General features: G+C 41.6%; 1 protein-coding gene across 1 annotated transcript in view; it reads left to right on the top strand.

Annotated features, from left to right (window-relative positions):
* Window positions 1–3,741: 3,741 nt before the first annotated feature.
* The window catches only part of LOC146567746 (sodium channel protein type 3 subunit alpha-like), a 263,377-nt gene continuing 251,484 nt past the window's right edge, over window positions 3,742–15,634 (top strand). The window contains exon 1 of the mRNA XM_085287781.1: window positions 3,742–4,299. The gene's annotated coding sequence lies outside the window, so the exon portion shown is untranslated. The remainder of the gene's footprint in view (window positions 4,300–15,634) is intronic.

The raw sequence follows: 15,634 nt of genomic DNA, 5'->3' as shown, positions 1-15,634 counted from the left end.
GCCATGTGACACATCACACTTATTGGTAATGTCAGAAGAAAAACAATGGTGTGCTTGGTTTCAACGTAACTTTGTGGCCATTTATACGACAGGGGAATAGTTTTGTATTATCTCTGGTTTTCACATCACATCTTTGTGATTGTTTCTGTCTGACTGATGCTCTGGTTGGCGCAAATCCACATTTACGAGACTGGAGATCTGTCCTGTGCACCTAAACGGGCTCCACTTCATCCTGGGGATTACATCGATACACCCATCAGGAGGTGGTTAGAACCCCTGAGGAGGACAGTGTTTACAGAGAAGCAAGCCCAGATGCTGCATGTGCACAGAAACATCTGTGTTATAACAGGACTTTTTTAAATTAAACAAACTATCTGCATGTCTGAGTATAAAATAAATCGATTTCAAGATTCTTATAAACACTTAAACCTCTTAAACCTGATTTAAAGTATGATATCTATCTATCTATCTATCTATCTATCTATCTATCTATCTATCTATCTATCTATCTATCTATCTATCTATCTATCTATCTATCTACTGTATATATAGTAACTACTTTTGCATCCTTTATTTAATCCAGCATCTTTGCACTCTGCACCATAAACATGCTGTGTGTCTTGTTGTTATGCTGATGTCATTTTTCTGTTTTGTAGACTGAGGGCCAAGAAATAGCCGGAGCCATATTCCTCGCATCCTGACACATACTTGGTCAATCAAGCTAATTCTGATGGAAAAGCTCTCAATATGCATCTCTATCCTTTCACCCAAAGAGGGCGCTGTAGTTTAATATTTAGCCAAACAGGAGGCATCTCCTCACCTGTATTCATGTCACTGCAGTACAAAAAACAACAAGAACCCTGGTTCCTGGTTCCAATCAAACACAAACTGAAGCCTAAAAGTGAAAGAAACGACAGCAGGTCAGGCGTCTGGAGCTGTGGGAGTCAAACCTGTGACCTGCAGCCTTGGACTCCTGTGATTGGTCCTCTGCTCAGAGCTTTTTCTGTGTTTCTGAAACCAGTGAAATATAATCTGTAAAAGAAGTGAAAAGTTGTTCGCAGTGAGAACTGATCAGTGACGCTCGAGGACTTTTACAGAGAGTTAAGCGGAGATTCATTTTCCTGTCTGAAGAACTGCAAAAATGTGGCGTCTATAGTTCTGGTGTAAATGTAGAAAGGGTGCTGGATTCGTTTCTTGCCTCCTTCACCACAGTGTTATATTATATTAATATCACAGCTGCAGACGTTTACGGCCGACCTTATTTTAAATACTTCGTGCTCACTTTCATCTCTAGTGAAACATGATTAAATGTAAAATATGCGTGCAGCATCTCTTACTAACTGCTGTGATGACAGTAAGTGATAACACACACCAGGGGGAGACTGTGATACGCTTCACACTGTGGGCTTGCTGCTAACAGGCGGCATGCTGGGAAATAATGGATCCTGCTGAGAAGTGGACTCAAAGTTATCGGATTGGGGAAAAAATCGCAAATAAATAAATAAATGTTGGACTGCTATCATGAAGCGATGATGTGACTCAATCATCTTCATTTTGCTGATTAAAGTTGATGTTTTTTGGAGTTTCTATTCATTTATCATTATATTGTTTTTAGATTATTTATGTTTATTCTGTTGCTACAATTTTTTGTCTTTATTATTAATTTCTCTTTTTTCTTAAATGAAACATTTTTGTTGTTTTTTCTTTTCCCCTGCTTTTACTGTTGGCAGAGATCAACTTCCAGAACATGTTTAAAAATATTATAAATTACATTGAAAACATTAAGTTGTGTTCTTTGGTTGTTACTGTTGTAAAATATTTAGTTTCAATCTACTTTTCCAAATCCCTCAGTGATAGTTTTACTCCTTAGTTTTTATAATGTCAGTGGTTTTGTGCAGGGAAACGTTTTGGATGTTTAGAGCAGATATTACAAGTACATGAAATAAAATGATGAACAACAGTCTCCTCAGGCCAGTTGTGCTGACAAACTTAACCTTAACGTTAGTTTTATAAGGACAATACTGAGTTCTTGTTGTTAGTTTTACTTTGCTGTAATAACCTTGTTGGATCATTGAATGAAACAACTACATGCAGCCATGATTTTATGATCTCGCATCAATCTCTCACAGCAGACAAGGAAAAACCTACAATCCAACTCGTGCATTCTGGGCAGTGTAGTCACACATGTGTGTTTGAAACGGTCGTGTTTAACTTTAAATCCTTGATTTTAGCGTGTTGTGATCATGCTTTAGAGATGCTGTCTTTAGAGTCTTGTGGGTGTGTGATGTGTTTCCTTGTGTTTGTGTGGCTGAGAGCAGCTTTACAGTGAATCCACACAGGAATACGCGAGCAGTGATGAGCTGACCAGTGACTGTGGATTATTAACGCAATTCAGCGACTTGTGTATAATAAGAATTAGTGACGCTGAATTAAACTTTGCTTAACTTCACAGTGAGTGATTGAGAAGATAACAGTTGGACTGAAGGATACTGCTGATTGAGACATGACTTTGCAGCAAATACATTAAAGGGACAGCCAACATCAATGTGAGCTACCACCTCCAAATCTAAGGCCAAAGTTCTCAGTCAAAAAACAGTGGAGTGCCCAGTCCAGGTTGGGAAGGAGTTAAATCTTTTTGTGAGTGAAGGAAAGAGCTGGAGATTTTCAGGTGGACTGGTGTGACATAGACAATAATGAGGGCGCTGTAACGCTGTGGTGATGAGAGAGCTGTGTGACAGTGAAACTGTGGAATTATGGATCGATCTATGTTCCTATCCTCACCTTCCCAACGTGGAGATGGCAGGGGAGGAGGAGAGCTGGGCATCTCTGCCTAGGCCCAACCCCCCGTGACCCAGAACTGCAGGAATGGATCAATCGATGTCAATACACTGCAGTGACTGACAAGCTGTGATCATAATACCAGGATTTACTAAATAAATGAGATAAAACCAGAGTTCCTGTAAATGATCCGGTGTATGGAGCACAAAAGCAGGCTCTCTCTCTCCTAACACAAAATGTAAACTCTATACTTGCAGGTTTGGCAGGTTTAACAGATCACCGGGACCGAGACTCCTGGGAAGTGTTGATGTTCAAGGTAGTCATTGTTGATAAATGTTGATAAAGTTGGTCTATGGGTCACAAGAAATGAAACATAAAGTGTGTAGGACTGAAACTATGTTTGGCTTTTTTATTTGGGCAGCACAGGCAGAATTCTATTTTATAAGGAAACATGTTTTTTTTTACAGTGCATAAGACAATGAAAGTCATGGACTCTGACTTCATGTTGTGAATGATTAATATAAATTTCTGTAAAGTGTGCGGTGTTTGGGGCACATGTATGTAAAAAAGTCTTTATCGTAATATTTTTTATTTCATTTTTTAGCATAAAGTATATTTCAGTTAGAATTACACAGCACACTTCTAGTGCTACACATCATGAACTGTCAGGTGTACAGAGGTCTGATAAACTGCATTAATACATCTTAGCCGTTACTCTCATGCGTGGACTATCTGCGTGTCTCTGCTTACAAAAGTGCGCGTGCCCTCGGCCACCACAGAACGAGACAAACGGGAATTGGGGCGTAACCTCGCGATAATCCACTCCCTCTCTATCTCCCCTTTCCCAACTCTCTCCCTCTCTCTCTCAGTGCTTGGGGGCAATCAAGCGGCGGGGATGATGGGAGTCCGGCCGGTCAGCCCTGCCAGCCTACCGACGCACCTAAACGCAGCCCAGCACTCCGCTGTGACGGCTCAACTTCTCTGTGTTCCTCCTCCCAGAATCTACCCAGAGAAACAGTAAAACCAGCAGCTGGAGCCCACGCGGGACTTTATTGGAAGCGCGCGCTCCTTTGCTTTTTAATGATCACACCTGAAAAGGATAAAATTCTTTTTCTGTTTTTAAAATCTGCTTTCGTGATTCGGACCAGGGCTCCTTTCAGGATTAAAGGGGAGCAGATGAAGAGCTAAAGCCACTCCAGGAGAATTAAGAAGTTGGGGAGATGCTGGAGGAAGCGGAGCAGGCGGAGTGAGGGAGCCCGGTGCGCACTTTCTCCTCCCCGGCTGGACTGAAGCGCTACAGTCCGCTCCTCTTTGCGCTGCTGGAGGCGCGCGCAGGGGACACTTGCTCATTCATCTCAGCTACATCATCACTTTCCCTGGATTAACAAAACAAGCGAAGAAGAGCTCAGAGATTTCACTCCACGCACTCCGCGGAGTTTTCCTGTGTGGATGGGGTTCGAGCGGCGCGGCGGGGATGGTGTGAAATAAAGCAGCAGTTTTTTAAACGCAGGAGTTTCACATGTGAGTATCTCCTTTTCTTCTTAAAGCTCGGGAATGTTCCTGAACGATTGAACTCTGACCTTTCCCGCTGATCCTGGCGTTTCCAAACACCTGCGACACGCCGCGCGGCGCGCTCCTGATATCAGCCGTTTATTTGCCCCGTGAGCGCGTTCACGGAGCAACTTTAATCAGACCGGAGAGTGTTCGGGTGCGTTTGGAGGGCCCAAGTCGTTAAAACGTCCCAGCCTCTTAATTTATTTACTCCCCTGCAAAGAATGACCCACGCGCGCGTTCCTGGAGTTTAAAGGTAATTGAATTCCCCCACCTGCCTCAAAACTCCCGTTTGCACCCATTTCCACGCAAATTTGTTTTTTTTATGACGTAGGCGGAGGTCAGCCCCGAAAACTCGCAGTTTTCAGTAGATGTCAGAGCGCTTCACCCTCCTTCACTTCCCCTTCTGCTCCGCTGCTTTGAGCCACTTTCGCCCTCCAGAGACTCCGCTCCCCCTGTTCCTATGCAACCCCGCTCCTTCCCGGCCGTGCCGAGCCGAGCACACCCGTGCCACCACTTTCCATTAATTAAGCGGCTTTGTTTATGTGAGAGGAGGCTCATTTGGGGCCGTGCTGGTGGCTGGTGGTTGTCACATTTACGTCTTTGTGATATTCCAATAACACCGCTGAGACGCGAAGTGCGTCAGTCTGACCTTTCTGCCACTTTTTCCTCCAAGAATCTTTCTGTTGTGAAACGCATAAAAGCATCCCGCAGATATGAGGACTTGTTAGAGGATGTACATGTATGACACAGATTAGAACTCTGAGTGTCTGGTACATGTATTTGATGTCCTCGATGGTCACACCGGACTTTCTTATATCGCTGTAATATTTAAATGGCACTGGAGGTGTGTGTTTGGCGCTGAGTAATGAGTTTACAGACGGAAATGGCACCAGAAGTGTTGTCTATTCATTTTATTTTAATGGAGCCGTTGATTTGCTACACGCTCATAGAGAGAAACACTGCTACAGTCAAAGTCATTTTCTGTCCCTACAGGTACAGTCACCATAAATGTCCCCTGCAGAGCTCATTATTAGTCCTCCGGGCCTGAAAAGGTGCGCAGTTGTATATTTGCACCGTTTATTCCAAGATTTTCAGGAGAGCGTTTTTGCTCAAAATTGCTGCTCAAATATTAACTTCAGTCTTCAATTTGTTTATTTGGGATTTTCTTTAATAATCTGACATGCCTCATTCGGTGTCTGTACAGAGGTTTGTAAGGTTGCCTCACAGTGAGAAAGTTCTGGGTTTGAGCCTTCGTGGGCGATTTGTTCTCTCTGTATCTCCATGTGAGAACTCAAAGGTGTTCTCCAGAGGTTTAGAGCAGCACTGGTTCTTCTAGATGTATTCTGACAAGTTCATCCTGTACCTGTCTTGCATATCAGAAAAGAAACAAGGTTTAAGTTTCTTTTCACCATTGCATTATGAGAAATTTGTTTTACAGCAACAATTCCCATTATAACAAGAAATACAACAGAAACTAATTACAGGAAATGGAAGAATTTCTACCAAGTAAGCAAAAAGAGCAAACGTGCTAGAGTAGAGACAGAAATACAAGCAAAGGCCTGTTTTCTATTAAGCATATTAATAACACTCAGAAGAAACGAGACATGGAGGGTTTCAGTCCTCCAAACAGCTCAGGGTAAAAACTCAAACTGTCCAGCAGTCGGTGGTTCAGACCAGCTCTGACTCTCTGTTCTTACAAATCCTTCAGTTTTAACTGCTTATTTATTAAAAGCTTTTATTGTTTATTTGGGGTGGGATTTCTCCATTCTCCCCACACAGCCAAACACAATCTGCTGATTCTCTCCTGGCTCTAAGGACTCAAAAAAATGAAATTGGGTGGTTGTTACATGTACAAGATTCAAACTTGTAATTTGAACTAAATAATTTCATCTTTCTATGGTGAACGTAATTAAATCATATAGCATCTGCATGAACTTCAGCAACTTAATTTGTTCTTGTTGAGATGACCTGATACAATCTAGTAAGAGCGGTTATTTGCTGGACTCACGCAATTCACACGATCACATGAGATGTCAAACTGCAGGAAAATCACTAGACAGCTACACCCACACCACGCGTATGCTCTCGCTATTTATTGTGGTTTAACCTGTCAAGGACAAAAACGTACAGAGAAGTCTGCATCAAGCCTTGAAATCACAGCTTTCCTAGTTTTAAGCCTGGAGTGACAGCTTGGTGGTGTGATGGTCAGTGCTGGTGCCTCACAGCAAGAAGGGCCTGGGTTCAAATCCACAATCCAATCTAGAGTTATTGGTGATTCTAAACTATGCATGAATGCAAATGGTTGTCTGTCTCTATGAAATCATCAACCCCCATATTGGTTCATTAAGCAAGACTAGCCGTAATTGCCTTGATTAACAAAGTTGTTCAAACAACAAGATTTCATTGTGTTTTCCTGAAGTTTTTAACTTGTGCAGAATGAATTAAAACAAAATTCTGATTACATTAAACCACTAAATGCCAAACGTGTTGGTTTGACATGGTCAAAACTGGGTTATTGTACTTGGTTAAATCACGTGGAAAAAGGTGACACGATTAAATTGTGTTCATCCAACAACTGATTTTTTTGAGTGAGTGCAGACATGAGAAAAAGTGTTGAGCTGTCAGACTAGAAATGACTGGGTCATAAATTAATGTGGATCTGGTTTTGCACCTTTTTAACCTCCTGACATCCACCTGGTCACCATAAACCCCCCCTGAGGGCAAGGTTAGGGTTAGGTTGCATTTTAGCCACATGCTACACATGCATAGTTTCAGAAACTGGAAACAGTGGTGTCAAATTCAGTTCCAGGTCCGGGTGGCAGAGAAAAGCGCAGGGCCGCATAATTACGCTTAATAAATTGATTTCAAAATGTCTGCATAAGACACAACATCCTCAACCGGCCCACAGGAAAAAACAGCGAGCGATGAGCTGCGAAAGGAGCCGAACGATGGCTGTTTTGGAAGTTTGACTAATAACAGAAAAGTAAAAGATGGTAGTTTGTGCAGTTTGGCTGTAAGCTTTAGCTTTCTTTCTTTCAAGTTTTCAAAGTCTCTGAGTAATTGTGGTCGTGGTATTGACCATAATTGCAGCTATGATTTGTGCCCTGACTGAGCTGTTCTGCTTTCATAGAAGCTTTTTAGAGAAATGTTGGTAAACCAGTGCCTGAGAAACACTGATACAGCAAATGAAAATGCACCGATGGCTTTTTTGCGCTGCTGTGTGTGTGTGTGTGTGTGTGTGTGTGTGTGTGTGTTGCACTAACTGATCTACAGTCTCACACCTGCTTTGAGTTACCGTGGGAACCACTGTGAAAACCGCTGCATAAAGCTGACAAACAGATGCACCTTTAAAGATACAATAAATGTTTCTGACTTCTAGAAGCAGATTTGAAATCACCTCACGGTGCTGCTGAACACGTGCACCAGGTGTCGGTAACGGTTTAGTTTGCGCAAAGGTTCGAGGTTTTTTTTTCTCCTGAAAGGAACAAACGCAGCAACATTTAGAGCTGCAGTGTGTTAATTCAATTCACAAACTTTGACCTTCCACCTTCTGGATGAATGCCTCTCCGTCACAAACACCACCTGGCTGACTCGGATTATAATTCGCAGGTCAGCGGCGTGCAGTGTGACTGTTGTCGCCTGGTGATAAAATCTCATATAACTCACCTGATAAAGACATGAATGGGTTTATCATCACATGATTTATGTGCAGATTCATAAAATTAAAGAAGTGAAGTTAGTTTTATAACGTGAAAGCATGAGAATCAACAGTTTTATCTAGTTAACAGGAAGCGAGTTTAAATTATTAAAAGAATTATTATAAATGATTTGTAATCAACCAATTAACCATTTAGCTTATAAGAAATAAAAAAAAAGGCTAAAAATGTTGTTTCACTTCTTTTATTTTCTTCAACCACAAAGTTCAGAAACACAACTATATATTTGAGATATATTACTGCAGATACTTTCTCCACAATTTTCCATCAAAAAGTCTCAAATGGTGAACAGTAACAATATTTTTAATACTTTAATTGGATGAGTAAATAGATTAGAGCAGCAGTCCCCAACTTTTTTTGCGCCACGGACCGGTTTATGCCCACCAATATTTTCACGGCCTTTAAGGTGTCGCGGATAAATACAACAAAATAAAACTAGTACCGGTACCGATAAAAGAAGATTTATTCATAACACACGTGAAAAGACCCAGGAAAACCGAGTTAATGATAAAAACGATAACAAAATAACGCTGAAAACCGATAAAAACCCTGAAAACCAAACATTTCACACCTGAGCCTCAACTCTTGCGGCCCGGTACCAAACGACTCACGGACCGGTCCCAGGCCCGGGGGTTGGGGACCGCTGGATTGGAAGAAAAATGGCAGGTAATTAGCCAGAGTGCTATTTTAACCTCACATCAGGTCTCCTCTCCACTCCACCCCCCACCTCTGCGATGTGTCCTTGAGCGGGACGGCAGATGAAAGACTTGCAGCCTAAACGTGTTAACAAAGAACCAGGACCAGCTTTTGGACCACATAAACTAAACTCCCCGGCAGCTTTATCTTAATGGATCTCATTCAGCTCCAGCTGTGCGCAAACAAACTTTTTTTGTGATAAACTGAAGCACCTTTACTCCATTCCTGAATTCATCCACCCATTCCCATCTGCATATCTAATTCAGGGTGTGATGGGGCGAGAGGCAGGGTACAGCTACGGCTAATTTAGCATCACTAACTAATCTAACATGCGTGTCTTGTGAGAGGAATCCAGAGTACCTGGAGAGAACCTACACAGGTACCGGGATATTATGTAAACTGCACACAGAACGGCCGCAGGCAGCAAATCTCTCACTGCCACCTTCTAACCTCCCTGCATGGGTATGAAATAGTGCTGTTGTAGGTGTGAGGCTGTAGGTGCACAGGTGAGGTGTCTCTTGGTCGTTTGCTTCGGCTCTGCCGCTCTCAGCTTCAGATGTCCTGGTGTGCAGAGCTGCTTGGGCCTCTCAGTGCCTGGGAGAAGCTGCAGGCTTGCTGCTTCTGATACCTTATGGTCAAAAACACTGTTTCCTTTTTCATTTACATTAGACTTAAAACTCACGAGAATCTGCTGAAAAAGACAGGCAAGTCAAAGAAAATGAGAAGCTGCAAAGAAGAAGATTTGTTGGTGGAACAAACGCTGATGGAAGGTCAGAAAAGAATCCTCAGACTGAGAAGCTTCCGGTGGCACTGAAGATGCAGTTTCAGTGTCGCTTGGATTGCTTCAAAATATGTAAGAAAATAAATAAATAATCTGCAGTCCTGTGATCCCATTGCCTTCTGGATTCTGGATGGAGTGACGGTTACAGACAGAAGAGGCCATCAGGGGTTATTATACGCTTTACTGGAGCGTTAGGACGGCACCAGTTAGAGTGCTCGCAGAGAGTCTCTGGTCGTGATGTATTCAGCTCCACTCGCTTCTTCATCATGTTTTAGTTCCTGTTTACTGAACAGGATGTCTCAAAGCAACTGGCTTCTGAAGTCGATCCAGGAACGTCTGGGCACTAAGATTAATGAAGATATTTCTGTAAACGGCGGCCGTTAGCTGAGAAAAAAATAAAAAAATAAAATAAAAGCGGTGTAGCTATTTTTTTTTTTTTTTTTTTTTTTTTTTTGGAAAGAGCAGCAATATTAAAAAGAAATCTCAACACCTGACAGCCAAGAGTGTGAAACACTTGTTTGGGCTTCAGTGTGCAGAATGATGTGTGCAGCCGGTAAAGGAGTTTCAAACTAATCTGAAAGGCAAGCCTCTCGTAACGGGCAGTTTAGACCAGCATGAAGAGGAAACCTGAAACCTGTAATGTGCAAACATGAGAACAGACTGTCAGCGATACAGGGCAGGCCCTGCAGATAAAGTTTGAAGTGAAAATAAGAACCTTTATTTTTATAGCACTTATAAAAAAAATCAGTTTTACAAAAACTCACGTAACAGTTTCTAACAATGAATCATCGAACCGATATCAGTTTACAAAGGGTCGTGCTTTATAAAATATGATGGATTATTTATAAAAATTAAAATGTAGAGAGATACTACAGGGAGTGCAGAATTATTAGGCAAATGAGTATTTTGTCCACATCATCCTCTTCATGCATGTTGTCTTACTCCAAGCTGTATAGGCTCGAAAGCCTACTACCAATTAAGCATATTAGGTGATGTGCATCTCTGTAATGAGAAGGGGTGTGGTCTAATGACATCAACACCCTATATCAGGTGTGCATAATTATTAGGCAACGTCCTTTCCTTTGGCAAAATGGGTCAAAAGAAGGACTTGACAGGCTCAGAAAAGTCAAAAATAGTGAGATATCTTGCAGAGGGATGCAGCAGTCTCAAAATTGCAAAGCTTCTGAAGCGTGATCATCGAACAATCAAGCGTTTCATTCAAAATAGTCAACAGGGTCGCAAGAAGCGTGTGGAAAAACCAAGGCGCAAAATAACTGCCCATGAACTGAGAGAAGTCAAGCGTGCAGCTGCCAAGATGCCACTTGCCACCAGTTTGGCCATATTTCAGAGCTGCAACATCACTGGAGTGCCCAAAAGCACAAGGTGTGCAATACTCAGAGACATGGCCAAGGTAAGAAAGGCTGAAAGACGACCACCACTGAACAAGACACACAAGCTGAAACGTCAAGACTGGGCCAAGAAATATCTCAAGACTGGTTTTTCTAAGGTTTTATGGACTGATGAAATGAGAGTGAGTCTTGATGGGCCAGATGGATGGGCCCGTGGCTGGATTGGTAAAGGGCAGAGAGCTCCAGTCCGACTCAGACGCCAGCAAGGTGGAGGTGGAGTACTGGTTTGGGCTGGTATCATCAAAGATGAGCTTGTGGGGCCTTTTCGGGTTGAGGATGGAGTCAAGCTCAACTCCCAGTCCTACTGCCAGTTTCTGGAAGACACCTTCTTCAAGCAGTGGTACAGGAAGAAGTCTGCATCCTTCAAGAAAAACATGATTTTCATGCAGGACAATGCTCCATCACACGCGTCCAAGTACTCCACAGCGTGGCTGGCAAGAAAGGGTATAAAAGAAGAAAACTAATGACATGGCCTCCTTGTTCACCTGATCTGAACCCCATTGAGAACCTGTGGTCCATCATCAAATGTGAGATTTACAAGGAGGGAAAACAGTACACCTCTCTGAACAGTGTCTGGGAGGCTGTGGTTGCTGCTGCACGCAATGTTGATGGTGAACAGATCAAAACACTGACAGAATCCATGGATGGCAGGCTTTTGAGTGTCCTTGCAAAGAAAGGTGGCTATATTGGTCGCTGATTTGTTTTTGTTTTGTTTTTGAATGTCAGAAATGTATATTTGTGAATGTGGAGATGTTATATTGGTGTCACTGGTAAAAATAAATAATTGAAATGGGTATATATTTGTTTTTTGTTAAGTTGCCTAATAATTATGCATAGTAATAGTCACCTGCACACACAGATATCCCCCTAAAATAGCTAAAACTAAAAACTAACTAAAAACTACTTCCAAAAACATTCAGCTTTGATATTAATTAGTTTTTTGGGTTCATTGAGAACATGGTTGTTGTTCAATAATAACATTATTCCTCAAAAATACAATTTGCCTAATAATTCTGCACTCCCTGTATATTCATATACTTATTTTTAAGGATTCTCACCAGACAAGTGAAGATTTTAATGAAAAACAGCACAAAGATCTGCTTTATGTAAATGTTAACGTTTAAATAGTTAAATCATTTAAATATTTGCTGTGTGGCTGGTTTCAGTCAGGCTGTGTGGAGGAGGAGAAAGTTTCACATCCTAGAAATGATTATTTCTTGTCTGGAAATTGTGACTTTGTGGAGAATCAGTTGTATAGACCCAGATGGAGATTAATGTTTGCCGGTTCTTGTGCCACATTCGGTCTTACTTGACAGTTTGTCTCATTCAGACATAGGTCCAGCTTACCTGGACCAGATGTCAGCCATGGTTTATGGGCCACATCTGGCTAACTCCACACTGGCTGGCACACCCAAAGTCTTATTTAAGGTCTTATTGGTATAAAATAGGTTATATTTGATAAACAGATGAAGCAACTCAATATCAGGAGCTCAGTTCATGAAGAAATGTGAGACTGGCCTATGCTCACCGTAATACCTGCAGATGGCACACATCTCCAGCTGTTTCCAGCTGTTGAATCAACGCCCCTGATATTCTTATGTAGAAGCCTCTCAGTGTGGTAAAGCTGACAGAAATTTAAATTCCCAACAGTTTTCTTAGACTTTCACAGGACTTTAGATCTACTTTGTAGACAGAAGCCCCAAAATTCACAAACTAAATATAGAATGACAAAAAGATGTTGAATAACCGATAAATGGCTTTTACTGCTATTTAAACATTCAGCATTTATTGTTGAATAAAATCATAATGAATAATTATTAGTTAAAAATTATTACTATGGTTAGAATTGACTTCTATTAATGAAAAAAAAGCCTTGACTGTAAAAACTTAATAACTTGTGATACAAATTGTGATTTTATTTTGAAACAATGAAATATGTTGATTTATCAATAATGATGGGAGCTGAAGTCATGTTTGTGACGGTTGAGATAAAAAAAAAAGATTTGTAAGATGATACGAACGTTGTCTATCGCAGAAGCTTGGAAATGACAGCGTATCAACAGGAAATGCAACCACTGAAAGAATAAAGAAATACCTCAGTAAAAAGCTCAGATGTTATTGTAGCAAAATATTACTCTGTAATGTCATAAAAACTGCAATGAAAGCGCCACTTCAACAATCACTGTCCTTGCATATTCATATATTTTGCCAGGTGTGGTGTGGTGAGGGTGTGGCCTGTGTGCAGGTGCAGTTACAGGTGTAGGGGACCTTTAGAGAGCAGCGGTCAGTTTGCCTCGTCATGGTTGCAGCTCCTCCTCAAACAGCCTGTAGCTGCTGTGTCAACACCTCGCCGCCGCTCTGCTGCGGCCCACAACAGGTGTTCGAGTGCTGCACCGCCTGCCTCGCATGCATCACGTGTGTGTTTTTGTGTGTGTGTCTGTGCCTACATGGGTCAGTTCATGTCTGAACCCGTATTTGGTGCGTTTGTGTGTGTCCGGATGCCTCTCGGTGTGTTTCTGTGTGCGCGCGGTTGAAAAGCCCCACACGGCGTTGTGCTGTTTGTTCAGTGTTGGAGCAGCAGGCCTGACCTTTGCTGAGCAGGAGCTAAGACAACATGAGCTGCTGTTAGCCGGACGAGCTGCACTGCGGCTCTCTGACATCAGTCCTCAGGTTGGAACCAGCTTCCTGCTTATTACCTCTTACCTTTGTGCAGAAAAGGCACTACGGGAAACCCGAGAGCATCTCTATAGCTTTTATGGTCAAGCTTAGAAACCCACAGTCCACCTCTGAGCATTTGCTTAGCATTCATTTCCTTTGTTGTCTTCCTGCCGTTTGTTTTCATGGCCATTAACTCCCATGAAAGACGTAAATGTTCATGTCGTACCCTCTAAACAAAGCATGAAATGATCTGGAACGCAAACCGCAACTTGTGGTTCCTGGCACTGCCGGCTGATTTCAGCGAAACAAACTTTTCTGAGAATCCAAACTCAGAACGATCACCTGCGCTCCAAAGAAATGACATTCGAACTCTCTTTTCATTTGGTCATATAAAAGCTTTAGGAGTTACACAAGTATTCACGGCAGGTCCATCTCAGTGTAGCAAATGCACTTTAAAAAGTTTTGCAAACTTTATATTCAAATGTAAAAATGTAGGAAGTGAAGACAGATTTAAACACATCAGTTATCTAAACATCTAAGAAGCTCATAAACACTGATTATTACCCATACCCAGCACACAGGTTGTTCATAGCTCATCCATAAAGCTCTATAGTTTATTATCAGCTGGTCACATATGAGCTCCTCTCATTGGTAGTTGCTTCAAACAGTTACCTAGACGTTTATCCCACAGTCTCTGGCTGCCTCGTCTCCATCAGCACATTGCACAATCTGCTTTCCAGAAGGAAACAAAGTCTAAACATAACTGAAGTAACGATCATGACACCGTTAAGCATTTTAATGTCAACAACAACAATAAAATGCACTCCTGCATCTCTACAGCATTTTCTAATCTGCTGAAGGACCTCTACAGTCTTTTAAAGGCCTTTTTGTCACCACTGCCAACAGTTAGGAGCTCTCTGAATAACTTTCTTCATTATCAGGAAGTTAGTCATACCTTTAAGCAGAAAATTGTCAAAAGAAAAACACATTCTTCTGAGTCTTAAGAGTCGTCCTTAAAGCTACTGTTAGCTGCTGGTGCTCTAGATTGTATTTATTTCTCTCTGTTGAGGTCAGGAAAGCGATTCCGCTCCCTGAAGACCAACACAGAGAGACTGAGGAGGAGCTTCTTCCCGCAGGCGATACGGTCTCTCAATCACACCACCACACAGTACTGACCCACACATATGGTTCTTACACACACACTGGACTTTCTGGACTTTGGTTTTGCACAACACTGGTCACTATATTCTTCATTTCCAGTTAATACTTGTACAGCTGCTGTTATTGTGTATATATTTATTTATATTTAGATTTCTTCATACATTCTTATATAGTTCTATATTGTGTATTTTGTTGTACAGTTATTTTATTTAACTTTAATTTATATATTTTATCTTATTCTTCCCAGTTAAATTTACCCTTCATTCTAATTTGTGTTGTACAGTTATTTCATTTTTAACCTTAATTTATATTTTATTCCTTCCTAGTTAAATTTACCCTTTTTAATTTTTCATATTTATTTCCTATCTTATTCATAGCCTTTTCCTTTTTTGTTCTCTTTAGGTCACGAGCAGTTGTCCAAGCATTTCACTACATATCGTACTGTGTATGACTGTGTACGTGACAAATAAAATTGAATTTGAATTTTATTGTGATTAACTGTTTGTCACCACTTGTTGAGCTGCCTGGATTTCACTGCGTTTCCTCCAGTAGATCACCTGAGTCCCTGGTTCAGACCGAAGGCGGTGACTCAGCGGCACAGCAGCTCCGTGAGGAGGCTGAGTCAGGATGGACAGATCTGTTGCTTTAATCTCAGTGATCCTCTCTCCCAGAGAGCGCAGAGCTGACAGTTTAATTATCTGTAATTTCTCTGTTAAAGCAGCTTGCAGAGAAAGACTCTTAAAAGTGACGCCTTCTCTCCGTCCTTCAACAATTTTACTGCCCAAATCAGCAGAGCTTGTTTTTTTCAGATTAATGGATGCTCATATTGAATGAAATACACGCTCACTTGGCAGTTTATAGCACCTAGCTGAAACCAGCGC

The sequence above is a fragment of the Mchenga conophoros genome, linkage group LG9 (assembly GCF_057382185.1).
Source record: "Mchenga conophoros isolate Kocher_MC1m ecotype Shallow Benthic linkage group LG9, M_conophoros_male_GT1.1, whole genome shotgun sequence".
Lineage (NCBI taxonomy): Eukaryota > Metazoa > Chordata > Actinopteri > Cichliformes > Cichlidae > Mchenga > Mchenga conophoros.
The sequence above is the reverse complement of the archived record's forward strand: the minus strand, read 5'-3'. Positions and strand labels throughout refer to the sequence as shown.